The 14,327-nt window shown below is 41.4% G+C and overlaps 1 protein-coding gene across 1 annotated transcript in view; it reads left to right on the forward strand.

Moving 5' to 3' along the window:
- The first annotated feature begins 454 nt into the window (after window positions 1–454).
- The window catches only part of Ttll4 (tubulin tyrosine ligase like 4), a 34,725-nt gene continuing 20,852 nt past the window's right edge, over window positions 455–14,327 (forward strand). Inside the window, 1 exon segment of the mRNA XM_047545522.1 lies at window positions 455–688. The gene's annotated coding sequence lies outside the window, so the exon portion shown is untranslated.

Below are 14,327 nucleotides of genomic sequence, written 5' to 3' on the forward strand. Positions count from 1 at the left end.
TTCATCAGATCTTGGGACATCAGAGACAGAGGACAATGATCTGTTTTCCTAGGGAGATAATGAAGGGAGTTAGTATTTCCTAAAGTTCACAATCGAAGCTCATGAAACAAGTGGTTACAGTTTTGTCCTGCTGTGCAGGGTGGGTTTAGGGGAAGATGAACTGGAGGGAAGCAGATTGGAACAGGCAATCTCCCCTTTGCTGAGCTCAAATTGAAAGGCTTTTAGTGGAAATTCTTTGATAGAGCCTGAGCCCTTTGATTTCAGAAAAGCGAAATGAGGCACGCCCAAAGAGTCCACAGGGTTAAGTGGAGTCACGGTAGAAAGGTAAAGTCCTGGATTCCCAGAAAGGAGCCTTTACTTCTGGACTACCTCTCCCAGAATTCCGCTCGCCGGAAGGGACTGCGCGTGCGCAAGGCCGGTGCCCGCCCTTCCCCACAGGCCTCCGAAGGCCCGAGATTCCGCGCGCTGGCTCCTCGTCCGCCCACGCCCGCCCCTTCCAGGCCCTCGGTCTGTCCGCTGGGGGCGCGCGCAGTGCGTGGCAGGCGGCAGCGGCGTCGGTAGCTGAGCACGCGGGTCGCGTGGCGGTGCGTGGTTGCTAGGGGCGCCTGAGGTCGCCCGCTCGCCCAGCAGGCGGAGGGAGGAAGCATCGCGGAGCCGACGCGGAGCTGGGCAAGCCTGGGTTCTCTGGGTGAGTGTGGTTGCGGAGCCGGGGACCGACCCCAGACTCTCCGCCGGCCCGTCGCTCTCGCCCCTCCTTTACCCGAGTCCTCCAACGTGGGTCCCCAGCCCTCCGGCCTCTCCCGCCCCAGTCCCGCTTCCGGCTCACCTCCTTTCCTTCCTTCCATTGGCGAGGGGGCCGCGGCCTCCTCCCCGGCCTCGTTGGAGTCTGTCTCCGCGCGGCCACGCTGGTGAACTTGGTTGGCTTCGACTCTGGGTGGCCGAACCCTACAGCATCCCCTGGGTCCTGGTCCCCGTGCCGCCTCTTTCCCGCCGCGCTGCGGTTTAAATTCCCCTTGTCTAGGTGGGAGCCTAAGCTATTCCCAGGCTTCAGGGCCGAGTTTAACGTGAGTAGCTACTTTAAAACTCTGTAGAGTCTAGCAGATTCTGAGATCTGTGGAACTTTTCATTTTTCCATCTATTTCTCCTCTTAATTTATAACCAACTTCTAAACATCGACAAATATTTAGTGAGCCAGGCCACTGTGAAAAGTACCGAGAGACCATAGTAGCAAACAAGACAAACGTGTTTCCACGGAACTTAATAGTGTAGGGGAGATTTTTAATCAGGTAAACAAGCATTTTCCATACTGTGGTGTGGGCTGTGATAGAATAGAAGAGAAACATTTAAACTAGACTTGCTTGGAAAGGTACATTATCCCTGTCCCCCCGGGTCTTCGTATTCCCATTCGGGATCTAGGAAATGTTTAATCCGTCCTCTATTGGGTCATTTTAGATACTACAAATCACTTTTTCCTTAATTTAAGCACCTGTTGATTCAGCCAATTATCAGGCATCTGGTGGAGCCTTTGGGAGATTGATACATCCCATTCTTTCACTTGGAATAAGTACAGAGGCCCCATTATCATAAAAACTACCAGTTTGCAGCCAGAAAGTTACCAGTTACTTACGGATTGGACAAAACCTATCCTTCAAAAGTTACCAAGTGTTTTCTGGGAATAAAAAGATGTGAGGATATTTCAGGTAACAAATTGGCTTAGAAAGATTCAGCAAGACTTGAAAAAAGCACAAACCTGAATCAGTTTGACAGACCTGAACAGTGTTTGTTGGGAGCCATCCTGGGACAGATAGGAAGAGGGAAGTTAACAGGAGTTAGATCACAAAAGGCCTTGGATATTTTGCTGGATTAGAACTGTGTTCTCCAAGCAGTGGTTTTCAAACTGGGTCATCAGGGACGAAGACTTCTGAGGGATATTACTGCATGTATAGGTTTAGATGAATACATTCCCAGACTTGCAGCTTTCAAATGAACTTTTCTTAACTTCCCTTAAATGGGGAGGAGGGAGCATGTTCTTCACACTTCCTATATTTTATCCTCCTCAGATGCCAGGTTAGGAATACTTTGGGAATGTTGATTTCAGGAAAGCCTTCTTTAGTGATTGTCTCCCAAACCCAGATGGCTTCCTGCCTTTGCCTGTCTAGTACACATTGCTGTTCAAATGGAACTTGTTGCTTGTTGGCATGTTCTGCATTCAAAAGAGTACAACAGTTATATGTAACTGGAATGTGTTAAGAGACCTTGGGTTTTTAAAGCTACATTGGATAAAACTTGCAAGAAACAAAATTTTAGATTTCTCTTAGTTTAGTGTGCTACTCAACAAGATAGTAAAAACTTATTTTATCAAATCAAATGATAAAATCTCTATTCTGATTACAATTCTTGAACTAGGGATGCTGCTTAGTGGTAGAGCACTTGCCTAACATGTATGAAGCACTAGGTTTGATCTCCAGCACTAGAAAAAAAAAAATCACAATTCTTAACATTTATTTTTATAAAATGTTTAACGTTTGCCATCTCCTTCTAACGAAAAAATAAACTTTAAATTTGTGATGAAAAATTTTAAGATGTCAGTGCTGGGGATGTAGCCCAGTAGTAGCATGCACAGGCCCTGGGTCTGATACCTGGCACCAAAAAAAAATTTTTTTTATTTTAAAACTTTAATTTCAAATTTTCTGGTATGGGGGATTGAACCCAGGGACACTTAACCACTGAGTCACATCCCCAGTCTTTTTTATTTTTTATTTTTTTTTTGAGACAGGGTCTTGGTAAGTTGCATAGGGCCTCACTAAATTGCTGAGTCTGGCTTTGAACTTGTAATACTCCTGCCTCAGTCTCCCAAGCCACTGAGAGTGCAGGTGTGCTCCACCTCGTGTGACTTTTTTTCCGTTAGATTTCAACCTGAAGAATACATGGTTTAAAAAATTATTTTGGGGCTATATGAGTAAAAAATCATTTGACAGCTGTGTTCCAGGAAAAACATGAAAAGATAATAGCAGGGAAATAACATCAGATTTGTGTCTGAGGTTCTATAGTACCAGTGTGTGGGTTGACTAGGAAGGATTTTAGACTGGAGCCAATGAGAAACTTATTATAGTGATTGAGGCTGGAGATAATGAGGGTTGCTCTAGTAGGAATGGAGAGGGTTTAGGGAGATGTTAAATCTGTTAGAATTGACAAAACCTGGTAATAGTAGATGCAGGGGGAGTGGGACAATGAGTGATGTGGAACGAACTAAGTTTCTGACTTTAGTGGCCACATTGGTGGTGGTGCTAGAAGAACTGTTAGGAGGAGGAGCAGCTTTGTGAGGAAAGATGAAGGAGTTACATTTTAGATCTGCTGAATTGAAGTCCTGTAACACATCTAGGTAGAAAGGCCCAGGAAGTTTGGGTGATAGAGTTGAGAATGTAGAACTGGTCGGAGTCCTGGGATGGAAGAGGTTGTTGTAGGAGAATAATTGCAACTGTCATTGTTGAGTGTTTCCCATGTGTCAGGCAAAGTGACAGGACTGAGCTCAGGGGAAAACCAACATTGAAAGGATGGGCGAAGGAAGAGGAGACAGAAAGCAAGCTGAACACAAAAATGAATATGTGAGTGGAAGCTGTCACTTGGTGAAAAATTAGATGAAACCTTAACTTCAGGATCTCTTTGATACTCACGACCTGGATTTGAGTTAAGCATTTCTTTATATGACCTTGGAATTGTCTGATCTCAGTCTGCCTGGATTTTAGTATGGGGCCATGTATCTTGGTCTGCCAGTGAAGTGCAGAGAGGTTTTTTTAATGTTCTAAACTTCTCATTCTCTCTTCTGGCAGAACTGGGAACAAATACTGACAGTGCTAATTAATTTCTCTTGGACCCCCAAATACAAGGACCTTGTACTTCAGAACCCTCATGGATGTCCAGCAGGCAGTGCTGCTCCAGACCAGCAGTTCCCAGGTCTTTTCAACTCAAAACTCTTTCCAAACAGCTTTTTGAAATTTTCTGTGTGTGTGTATTTATTTATTTTAGTGTGGGATATATATTTCAACTTTGTGTGTCTGGGGTTGTACTGGTACTGGGAATTAAACCCAGGAGCACTTTAACTGTTGAGCTACATCCCCAGCTCCTTTTATTTCTCATTTCTTATTTTAAGACAGGCTCTTGCTGAGTTGCCCAAATTCAAACTTGCAGTCCTCCTGCCTTGGCCTCCCAAGTGCTGGGATTATAGGATTGTGCTGCTGAGCCTGGTTTATAGCTCAATATTTATCATATTAGAAACTTAAGTATTAATTCATTGGAAATAATAAATCCATTATTAGTAAGCCCACTATTAACATAAGTAGAATTTTTTAACACAAGTTCTGGTTAACCCAAGTGTGTGTGGTGGGTTGTACTGGGGATTAAACCCAGGGGTGTTGTTATACCACTGAGTTACATCCGTCTTTTTTATTTTTTATTTTGAGACAGAGTCTTACTAAATTGCTGAGGTTGGCCTGGCCTTACACTTGTGATCCTCCTGCCTCTTGAATCTCTGGGATTATAGGTGTGTGCCACCACATCCAGCTTATAAGTCACATTTTAAAAATGAAAAATGCTATTGTTTTAAAAAGATTAATAAGCAGAGTGTTGTTTTGGCAGTTCTGTTTAATGTCAAACCTAATAGAAGACAACTAGATTTTCATTTCTATTTCTGCATTCACTTTGTTGTGACATGTGGTTTGGTTGAATTCTGTGGAAAATCCAACCTCACAGAGATAGTGCTGGAAAATGGAGAAGTATTTCAAGAGCCTTGTGGGGAATTCTGGGTATTCTTTGATATTACACAAAACAAGGGCTGATTTTGTAAAGCTTAGTTGCAGCATGTAATCTGAAATGTTATTAATGAATTTTTTATACGTTGTCACATTAAAATCTATCCGTCTTGGACTAAGTCTGTAGCTCAGTGGAAGAGCGGTTGCCTAGCATGTGTAAGGCACTGGGTTCAATCCTTAGCACTGCATAAAAATAAGCAAAAGATAAAGGCAGGTTGTCCATGCACGACTACAAAACAAAAGAAAAAAAAATCTACCCATCTCTTTCTCACTTTGGCTCTTATACCCACACATGACTTTGTAACACCATGTGGTAGATAGTTGGATGATACTGGTTGAGTAATGTAGATCTTCCAAATGTTAACATATTTTGTTATACAGTAGCAAAAAATCATTTCATAATCACCACAGTGGCTTCAGAAAAGCAGTGAAGTACCAGGGAACTGTCAAGCTCCTAGTTGCAGATATAGTTTTGCCAAAATTCTAATTTTCTCTTGGAACCTCATATTTTATCATTGGCAACAAATACTGTCAGCTGTTTTCCTTGAAATGACAGGCTTACTTTGTTTCATTTTCCAGAAAGTGTCTGCCAAATTCCAAAGTCTGAAGAACTGTCACTTATGTCATTCATTCTTTCAAGTAAACATGGTGTCCCACAGAAAAATCTTGCAATTCATATAATCACACAGTGCTTTATTAGAAAGAGCCTTTATCCCCTGTATGCATCGTGTGTGTTGTATGTGCTTTCTCTCTCTCTCTCCCCCTTTTGCAGTGCTGTAAATGGGACCCAGGTCCTCACACATGTGGTCTACCCTTGAGTCTCCAATGCCCCTACCTCTAATTTTATTATACAGAATATTAAGAGGCATACTTAAGGGTTGAGATTCAATATGATTTTGACATTGTCATCAAGCAAAACTGACATTCTTTCACTGTGTGGCAAAGAAGTATATAATAGTGATGGGTCGAACTTGGCATTGTCCTGATTCATGCTAAGGTGCCGCTGTTTTACTCATTATTGGTTTAACAAAAGCACTGCTCTAAGATCAGCACAGAAAAAGAAAAAATGTATATTCTGTCTTAATTCTGATGCGAAAATAGTTTTGACCCAGCAGAATCTCTGAGTCTCAGTGTCCTCTGAGGGTCTGTGAACCAGGCTTTTAGTGCTGCCACTACAGTGTTCACCTGAGGAGGAAGGAGTTTCCTTTCATAGCTGATAAAGGTCAAGGCTTCAGGAGAGCTGGTTGCCAAACTCTACATAAAACCTTTTCAGTAGTAGATTTACCTCCCTCTGCTCTAGCTGCTGTAACCTATATCTTTTCCTCAGTTTTGCATTACTGAATTGTGTTCTGCCAAAGCTTCCTGTGACTTCATTTATCTTTACTTGTGATACTGGCACTCCTCCTTATGTCTTGGAAACTGATCTTCCTCAGTATGGCTTTAAGTTGCTCATTCAATTTTCTTTAGGGAGACATAGTTTGGAATTTATCTTATAAGAGAAAATGGGTCTGATTCCTACACTTCTCCCTTGTCAGTTTGGTACCAGGTGAGTCATTTATATCTTCTAACAACTATTGAGTAGTTGGAGTAATGTCATCAGAGATCTTGTGGATTGCATACTCCTAACCATTTCTGATGTCCTGAGTTCCCCTAGTGATGAGGGAAAACACCTAGATGAAGGAGGAAAAGAAAACTGCAGATCTCAAGTGCCACATCCCTGGTGCAATCTAGGAGAATGATTTAATCAGTGGGTAATGAATAATTGCTTTTTGTAGAAATAGAAACCTGTCCAAGAAGATCTGGGCCTGTTCCTTAGAGACTTGGTGGTTTGAGACAACAGCAATAGATTCTCTGGCATAGGCCACTAATCCTTCATGCCTGCTTGAGGAAATTTGAGAAAAAATTACCACAGAGATTGGACTGAACTGGACAGGCAGTTTCTGAATGTTGTGGATGATCAGTTCTTCAGACTGGTTGCTTTTAGAAGGGGAGAATCTGGAGTCTGGGACTTTGGTGGGGATGCTATTGCAGCAGTCCTGTCCTTGACAATAGTGTCTTGGCACTGGGCTAGAAAGGAATGTTTGAGGCCATTTTGTTTGACCTGTAGAAAACTCTGTAATTCTTTACCTCCATTCTTATCCCTTTAGCCAATTTTTTATTGGTGTTTTATTTTTAGCAGCTTTGTGGACATATGATTGACATTGAACATGTTCATTACCTCCAAGTCAGTTTTTAAACTTTGTTCTGGGAAACCTAGTGCCCATGAAATTGTTGGGGGAGGAGACTTGGGCAGTTACTGTTGAGTGGTAGACCAAACTGGGGCAGTACTCATTCCACATCACTTCTACTAGAATAGTTCTGCATTTGTCTCTTGTAGATATATATGATTTCTTGCAAAAAACATGGCATTTATATGGCATTACCACATGGAAGGAGTTTTGGCAGAGTATCAAATGGGTAGAATATACAACAGGTACTCATAGAGAAGGTGGGACTTGAGCCAGGTCAGGAAAAGGTAGATAAAATATGTAAGGATTCAGAAGGAAGAGACTTCATTAGTAAAGCTCTGTAGGTAGGCATTTGAAAGGTTTATTTAGGAGTTTAGTGTAAGCACAGTTCATATGACAGAGTTCAAGATGGGAAGAAATGGAAATAAGCCTAAAAATATATGTTATATAGACTAAGGGGTCTTACAACTCAAATTTAAGAAATCTGGATTTTTTTAAATTGACAATCACAACAGTTTATTTGAAATGTTTGTTAAACATATAGATTCCTAGCTGCACTCCAGAACAACTGAATGATCACTGAAGGTTAGGCTCAGGTCTGTATCTCAGGTTATTCTGATGCAGGTAGTTGGTGGACCACCGTGATGTGTAGTGAGGGTTCATGGGCAGTTTTTGAAAAGGGAATGAGCTGAGCAAGCAGTATTTGAGCAAAATTATTCCGGAGATTTTCTGCAGGATGAATTTAGGAAGGGCAGACCGTGGAGGCCCAAATTTCTGTTTGGATGCTGTTGCAGCAAGTCCGCATCTGGAGTGGTGGTGGAAATAATAAAAGAAGAAGAATGCTATGAAGACAGACTCTCATGTTTCATGAGTGGTTTGACTTTGGTGAAATCAAGGAGAGGGTTCTCCCATTCACTCCCACCCCAGAAATGGGGTTAGAACCCAGGGATGCTTTATCCCTGAGCTACACCCCCAACCCCTTTTTATTTTCTTTTATTTTGAGACAAGGTCTTGCTAAGTTGCCCAGGCTAGCCTTGAACTTGTGAGCCTCCTGCTTCAGCCTCCGGAGTAGTGGGAATTACAGGTGTGTGCCACTGTGCCCAGGTGGGGAAATAAGAGAAAGGAAGAAGTCAGAAATACTTAAGTTTTCCTCTTAGGTGACTAGGAAACCGAAGTTTCCACTGAAGGGAAGTGGAAGGTCAGGAGTAGAGAGCCAGTTTGATAATGCTAGATGGAAGTGATTGGATATGAATTTGGATTAGGTGAAGCAGGCAGTTGGTGATGTAGACATGAAGCTTGAGAGTGATCTGGTCTGCAGTGATTCTCCTCCTGCAGGTAATATTTGAAATTGTGAGGACAGATAGGTTTGATGTGAGAGGAACTATAGAGAATTTTGGAGGGTGCCATGGAAGAAGAAAGACACTAGCTCTAGAAGGAGTTGGGCGTAGCTGTGACAGAGTTAATGTGCCAAGTAAATAAGTAGCAACGAGGAGATGGAGGTAAGGGGCACGCATTTAATATGAAGAGGTCAATCTGACTTTGCTGGTGTGATATGTTATAATAAAAAAATTAATGTTTGGCCTCTGCCCTTGTTTTTTGGCACACAGTTTGTAATATCATTTAATCTTTTAAGTGATGAGTGTCTTTTTGTGTGCTAGTTAGATGACCCTGGCTTCCGGAAAGCCTCTGCATAGGAGGCTGGTTGCCAGGGGAACCAATCATGTGATTAGACAGCTGGAACTTTCAGTCCCACCCCCAGTCTGGGGAGGGGTGTGGAGCTGAGGTTGAGTTAATCGCCAGTGGTCGTTGATTTAATCAGTTGTGCCTATATAAAGAAACCTTCCTAAAACCTACAAAGGGCAGGGTTTAGAGAGCTTCCAGATTGCTGAAACTTGGAGGTATGTGGAGGGGGTGCGGAGGGAAAAAGTTTCCTTCAGTTCTATAAGCTACTTTAGCATATTCTTCATAACCAAGGACAGGCTTGTGGGAACCCGAATTTTTAGTTGATTTGTCAGAAGCATGGATCACAGCCTAAGATTTACTACAATCTTGAATGTAAGGTGGAATTAAGTCCTTAAACTTTGGGATCTCAGCTATCTTAAGGTAGATAGTGTCAGAGTTGTATTGAACTAAAGGACACCCAGCTGGTGGCCACCAGAGAACTCCTTGGTATGTGTCCCCCACATAGCCTTTTTGATGACCAGAGGTGAAGTCTTCTGTGCTGTGTTGTGAATTAGCACATTAAAGCTTAGCTGGTCATAATTGTTGTAGATGCATTTGTTTATTTAGTACATATTTAATGTGACTTGATTACATTTCTATTGCTGGACATACAGTGTATAAATAAAATCCCTGTTCTGAAAGAGTTGTCATTCTGGAAGATAGGCAAGTAACAAAGAAATGCATGAGTAATTGAATTTTTCATTTTTTAATATACTAAATAGGTTATTAGGTGATTCATTTACGTAACTCAGATATTAAAATATTAGAAAAGGTATACACAGGGAAGTCTCTAATCTCAGTGTTTCCAACCCTGTTGGTAATCTTTTGTAAAGAATCAGTTCTTTACCCTTTTATTGTATTTTTAGGCAAGTATAAGGAAGTATTAAAATATAACATGTTTAGATAGTAGTGGAATGAAATGGAATAAAACAAGGTAGTACAATAGGGAACGATTGTGGGTGGGACAATATTAGATAGTGTTGACAGGGAGACCTCTTTAGCTCAATACTGAATGAGGGGACTGAACTGGCCATTCAGGGATCTGATCGTTTCAGGAGCAACAAAGATGCAGCAGTGGGAACATGCCTGGTGAGGATAGTGGCTCTGGATAAGGTCAGACAGACAGTCAAGAGTCAGATCACTTACGCCTTGGAGCATCAGACGGCTTTAAGCTATGTTTAAGAAGAGCACTGTGGCCACTGCCTCGAAAACAGATTATAAGGAGGAGGAAGAATAGAAGCAAAGGAACCAGCAGGTGAGAGGTGATGGTGTCTTGACTGAGCTAATGACTATGGGAGTGGGGAAGAACAGACCAATTTAGAGACCTGTATTTGAAGCTCGAAAGACCTGTTGATGGATTGAGTGGAAGTGAAGATCTGCTGAGGTTAGGGAGAAGTCCTTATTACTGCAGGCCTGTTGGGAATTTCTGTTACTTGGGTGCCTGTTCCAGGGCCTGGATTTTTTTTTTATTCAAGTCTTTATTTGTGTGTGTGCAGTTGCAGCTTATTTCCTGCCCCTAGCTCTAAAAGGTTAATTGGGCAAAGGAGGAATATGATTGATTCGTTAGTGTTCTTGCCATGACCCCTGGCACAGCTTTGCTAAAATCTGACATTCCTGTCTAATTTAAGGAGATTAAAAGATAATGTGTTCCCTCCTTGAATAACAGTGGTTACAGAAGCTCTTGAACTTCCCAGTTTCCTTGCTTCTATCTCTTTAGTCCTGAGTTGTTATCCCAGCCTCTTGGGTTTCTGTTTCTTTGCTTGCTGCTGATGGCACCTGTTTTTCTATTAAGGGCAAGACAAGGACTTGGGTTTTGCTGGGCAGTGAGGTTTTCATGTAGAATCAGGTTTAGACACACTACCCTCTAAGTATTGGAGGCCTCCCCTGCCACTGTTGTGTGTTGATGGACCCCAAAGTGCTTCTGTTAAACTTAATCTGCCAGGCTTGGGTGTTTGCCTTCTCCCTGGATTGAGCCAGAGTTTGCAAATTCATTGGCAGTTTAGGGTGGTATGTAGTGGATGAATAGTTCATCTTTAGGTGGCTACATTTAAAAGATGCCTGTTATAGTGTTCCTCATATTAAGTATGTGACTTTTGTTCTTTTTTTGGGGTGAGGTATACCAGGGATTGAACTCAGTGGCACTTGACCACTGAGCCACATCCCCAGACCTATTTTGTATTTTATTTAGAGACAGGGTCTCACCAAGTTACTTAGTGCTTTGCTTTTGCTGAGGTTGGCTTTGAACTTTCCATCCGCCTGCCTCAGCCTGCTGAGCTGCTGGGATTACAGGGGTGCACCACTGTGCCCAGCAGTGACTTTTGTTCTTATACCTTAGAAATGACAGGTGGATTCCCCAGTCAAGCCCACTGCAGGTAATGGATCAAGGAGCAAGGTCATTGATTTGGGCTGTTTACGTGCAAAATCCATTTCTGTATACTTTACAAGAAAGTCCAAGTTCATTGTGTGCTACCTGCCTTCTGGTCTGAGGAAAACCAAGCTTTCCTTTAAATAGCAATGATTTATTTAAAAAAAGTTTTATTTAGAAATGACAAAAAAGTTACAAAAAAAAAAAAATAGTATGAAGAATTCCCGCTACGCTTTACCCAGATTCATTTAATGCCAGTATTTTTACCATACTTGGGTTATTATTCATTAATATTCTCTTATATGTATTCTCTTTTTAAGTTATTTGAAAGTAAGTTCCATACATGATGCCCTTTATATCTGAATACTTCTTTAAAGTATCCTGAATGTTTATTAAAATCAGGATATTCTCTTACCTTGCCACAGTATAACCATCAAATTCAGGAAATTAACATTGATTCAATATACTGTTATTTAATCTGTAGACCTTATTCAAATACTGTCAGTTCTTCCAACAATATCCTTTGCATGGCCCAGGATCATACATTGTATTTATTTGTCATGTCTTAGTTTCCTCTAATCTGTAATAGTTTCTTATTCCCAGTCTTAGAGGAGAAACATCTGGTGTTTTACTATTAAGGATGATAATAGGGGCTGGGGGTGTAGTTAAGTGGTAGAGCACTTGCCTAGCATGAATGAGTCCCTGGGTTCCATCCCCAGCACTTGGGGGGCAGAGAAGAGATTGACTGTTCCTTTAATCTTATGATATTTCTATCAGATTTTTAGCCCTTCCTTACTTTTTGACTGTACAAGGTGTTCTGGGCTTATCTCCTGCTTCTCTACCCCAGCCTGGGAATGAACCATTTCTTGCATAGCTCTGGCTCCTCATATTAACAAATAGTATTTAGAAACAAGGTCTGGGCAGTTGAGTAACAGTTACTTTTTAACTCTTTCACCTAGTGTTTTCAGAAATGCTAGCCAAAATGTAATTATAAAAACCATAACAAGACCTGAAAGCAAAGGAATGGAAAGGTTTTGTTTTCTCCATACCTTCTCCTGGAATGTCCCAAAGTACTTTTCAGTTGCCCTTTAGTGCCAAGTCACACCTGCAGCTAGAGAATCTAGTTGCTGGTAGTATAATAAATTTCACAAAAGCTCCCAAATAACAAGACAGTTAGGTATTTTATAAAAGAACATTGCTGTCCTAGCTAAAATTTTGTGGTGGGATAATTATTGCCTGCTCCTTGTATCTTCCCCCTTCTGGGAAGCTTGTAAAAAGGGCTGAGGGGAAAAAATGAGATCATTGGGTGCCAATAAAAGGGAGGGTCTGAACTACCATGACACAGATGTTTAGTATGGGCCAGGTACTATGCTTTTATATGCTTCATGTGTTCTTTCTTTCTTTCTTTTCTTTTCTTTCTTTCCTTTCTTTCTTCTTATTCCTTTTTTTTTTTTTGGTACTGGGGATTGAACCCAGAGGCCCTTTACCCATGAGCTACATCCCCAACCCTTTTTATGTTTTTTTATTTTGAGACAGGTTGCTTAGGGCCTTGCTAAGTTGCAGAAGCTAGCCTTAAACTTGTGATCATCCCAAGTTGCTGGAGTTATAGTCAGCCCCACTAGGCTGACTTCATGTGAATTTTCTAATTTGATCTCTCACAACTACTCAGTGGGGTACTCTCTCCTGTCTTTCCTGGAATATTCTAGCTGTGTAGATTCAGCACTGGAATATAATTCACTGCTGACTAGGGCTGGGCTTGGCAGAAGTCACCAGGAGGTGATAGCTGCTGGTGCAGCATGACTGAAGGGAGGAGGATTGCTCTAGAGACTTCCTGGGCAACTTTGCACAAGTAATAACATGGTTTTGGTTTAAAAATTAAGCAAGACAGATGCCTTGAAGTCAACTATCAAATATCCCCCTCACATTCCTTTGCTCAGTCCTCATCCCCTCTTCTCCCTTGACCATCATTAACAGTGGAGTGTATATTCTTCCAGACTTTTTTTTTTTAAGTTGTAGGTATATACAATACCTTTATTTTATTTTTACGTGGTGCTGAGGATTGAACCCAGAGCCTCATGCATGCTAGGTGAGCACTCCACCACTGAACCACAACCTCAGCCTTCTTCCAGACTTTTGGTTTTGCACAGTCTAGTCAGATGTCCTGAGAACGATCCAGAGGGAATTTTCTTCCAAGTTAGGTTCTCCCAACTAAACTTTACTTGCCTTTCAGCTGGGTGCTTTCCTGTTTGGACCAAGATTGAAGAACTTAGCCACAGAAATATACTTATTTTCTTCTAAACTTGAACTCTGCAGGCTATAATAGGTCAGCGTTTGTGCCCTTTTAGCTTTTTAAGCCCTCCTGTTCCCCAGGGATCATATGTAGGAACAAGAAAATGTTAGATCATTGACTCTGTAAAATGTTAGATTATTCAAAGTTATTTTCCAGGTAAGGTGAGTTTATTGGCTCCTAAAGTGAATTCTTTGCAAGCTACTAGTTGGACTGTCAGCAAATGGAGAATCCTTTGGACTTAGTCAAAGACAGTAAGTACGAATGCTTTTGCTTGTCTTTCAGTGGCATACATATGTGGCTAAAAGTGTATGTAAACTGAATGAAAATAGCAGAGCTTGTGGTAAATCCTTTTAAAACTTGCATAATCATCATTTGGTCTTTATGAGTTTAGATTTGTATAAGTTGAGTATATTTGAAGCAAGATTTACATCAGTGGCCTTTTACATACACAAATATCTTTCTGTTCTTTTTTCTTTGATGTCTTGTCCTAAATATTGCCTGGGAGATGGGCAGTTTGTCTTGGAATTAAAGTCACACACATAGAGTTTGTCATTTGGTGCACTTAGAAATTTAAGAGAGTCTGGGAGAGGGTCTCCCAGACATTGTCTCGTAAGCCAAGAGTATACTACAGGGAAGGACTTGATGACCTTGCAAAAAACTGCCTTGGAGTGGTACCATGGTTTTTGGTTCCCAGACATTCTTTGCCTGTTGTGCTTTGACTTTATGGCAGAACTCACTATTATTGATGCGTTAGCTTTTGGAATTATTTTCTTGCTTTTCAACTTCTTAGATTTTGAACCTTTGCAAGTTTTTTTTTTTTAAGTTTTACTACTTAACACCCCTGTAGCCACTGGATAACATACAGGTAAAGGGGACCTGTGGCAGAGGTTGGGGGCCTAAGACAAAGTCTTCCT

This window comes from Sciurus carolinensis, chromosome 3 (assembly GCF_902686445.1).
Source record: "Sciurus carolinensis chromosome 3, mSciCar1.2, whole genome shotgun sequence".
Classification (NCBI taxonomy): domain Eukaryota; kingdom Metazoa; phylum Chordata; class Mammalia; order Rodentia; family Sciuridae; genus Sciurus; species Sciurus carolinensis.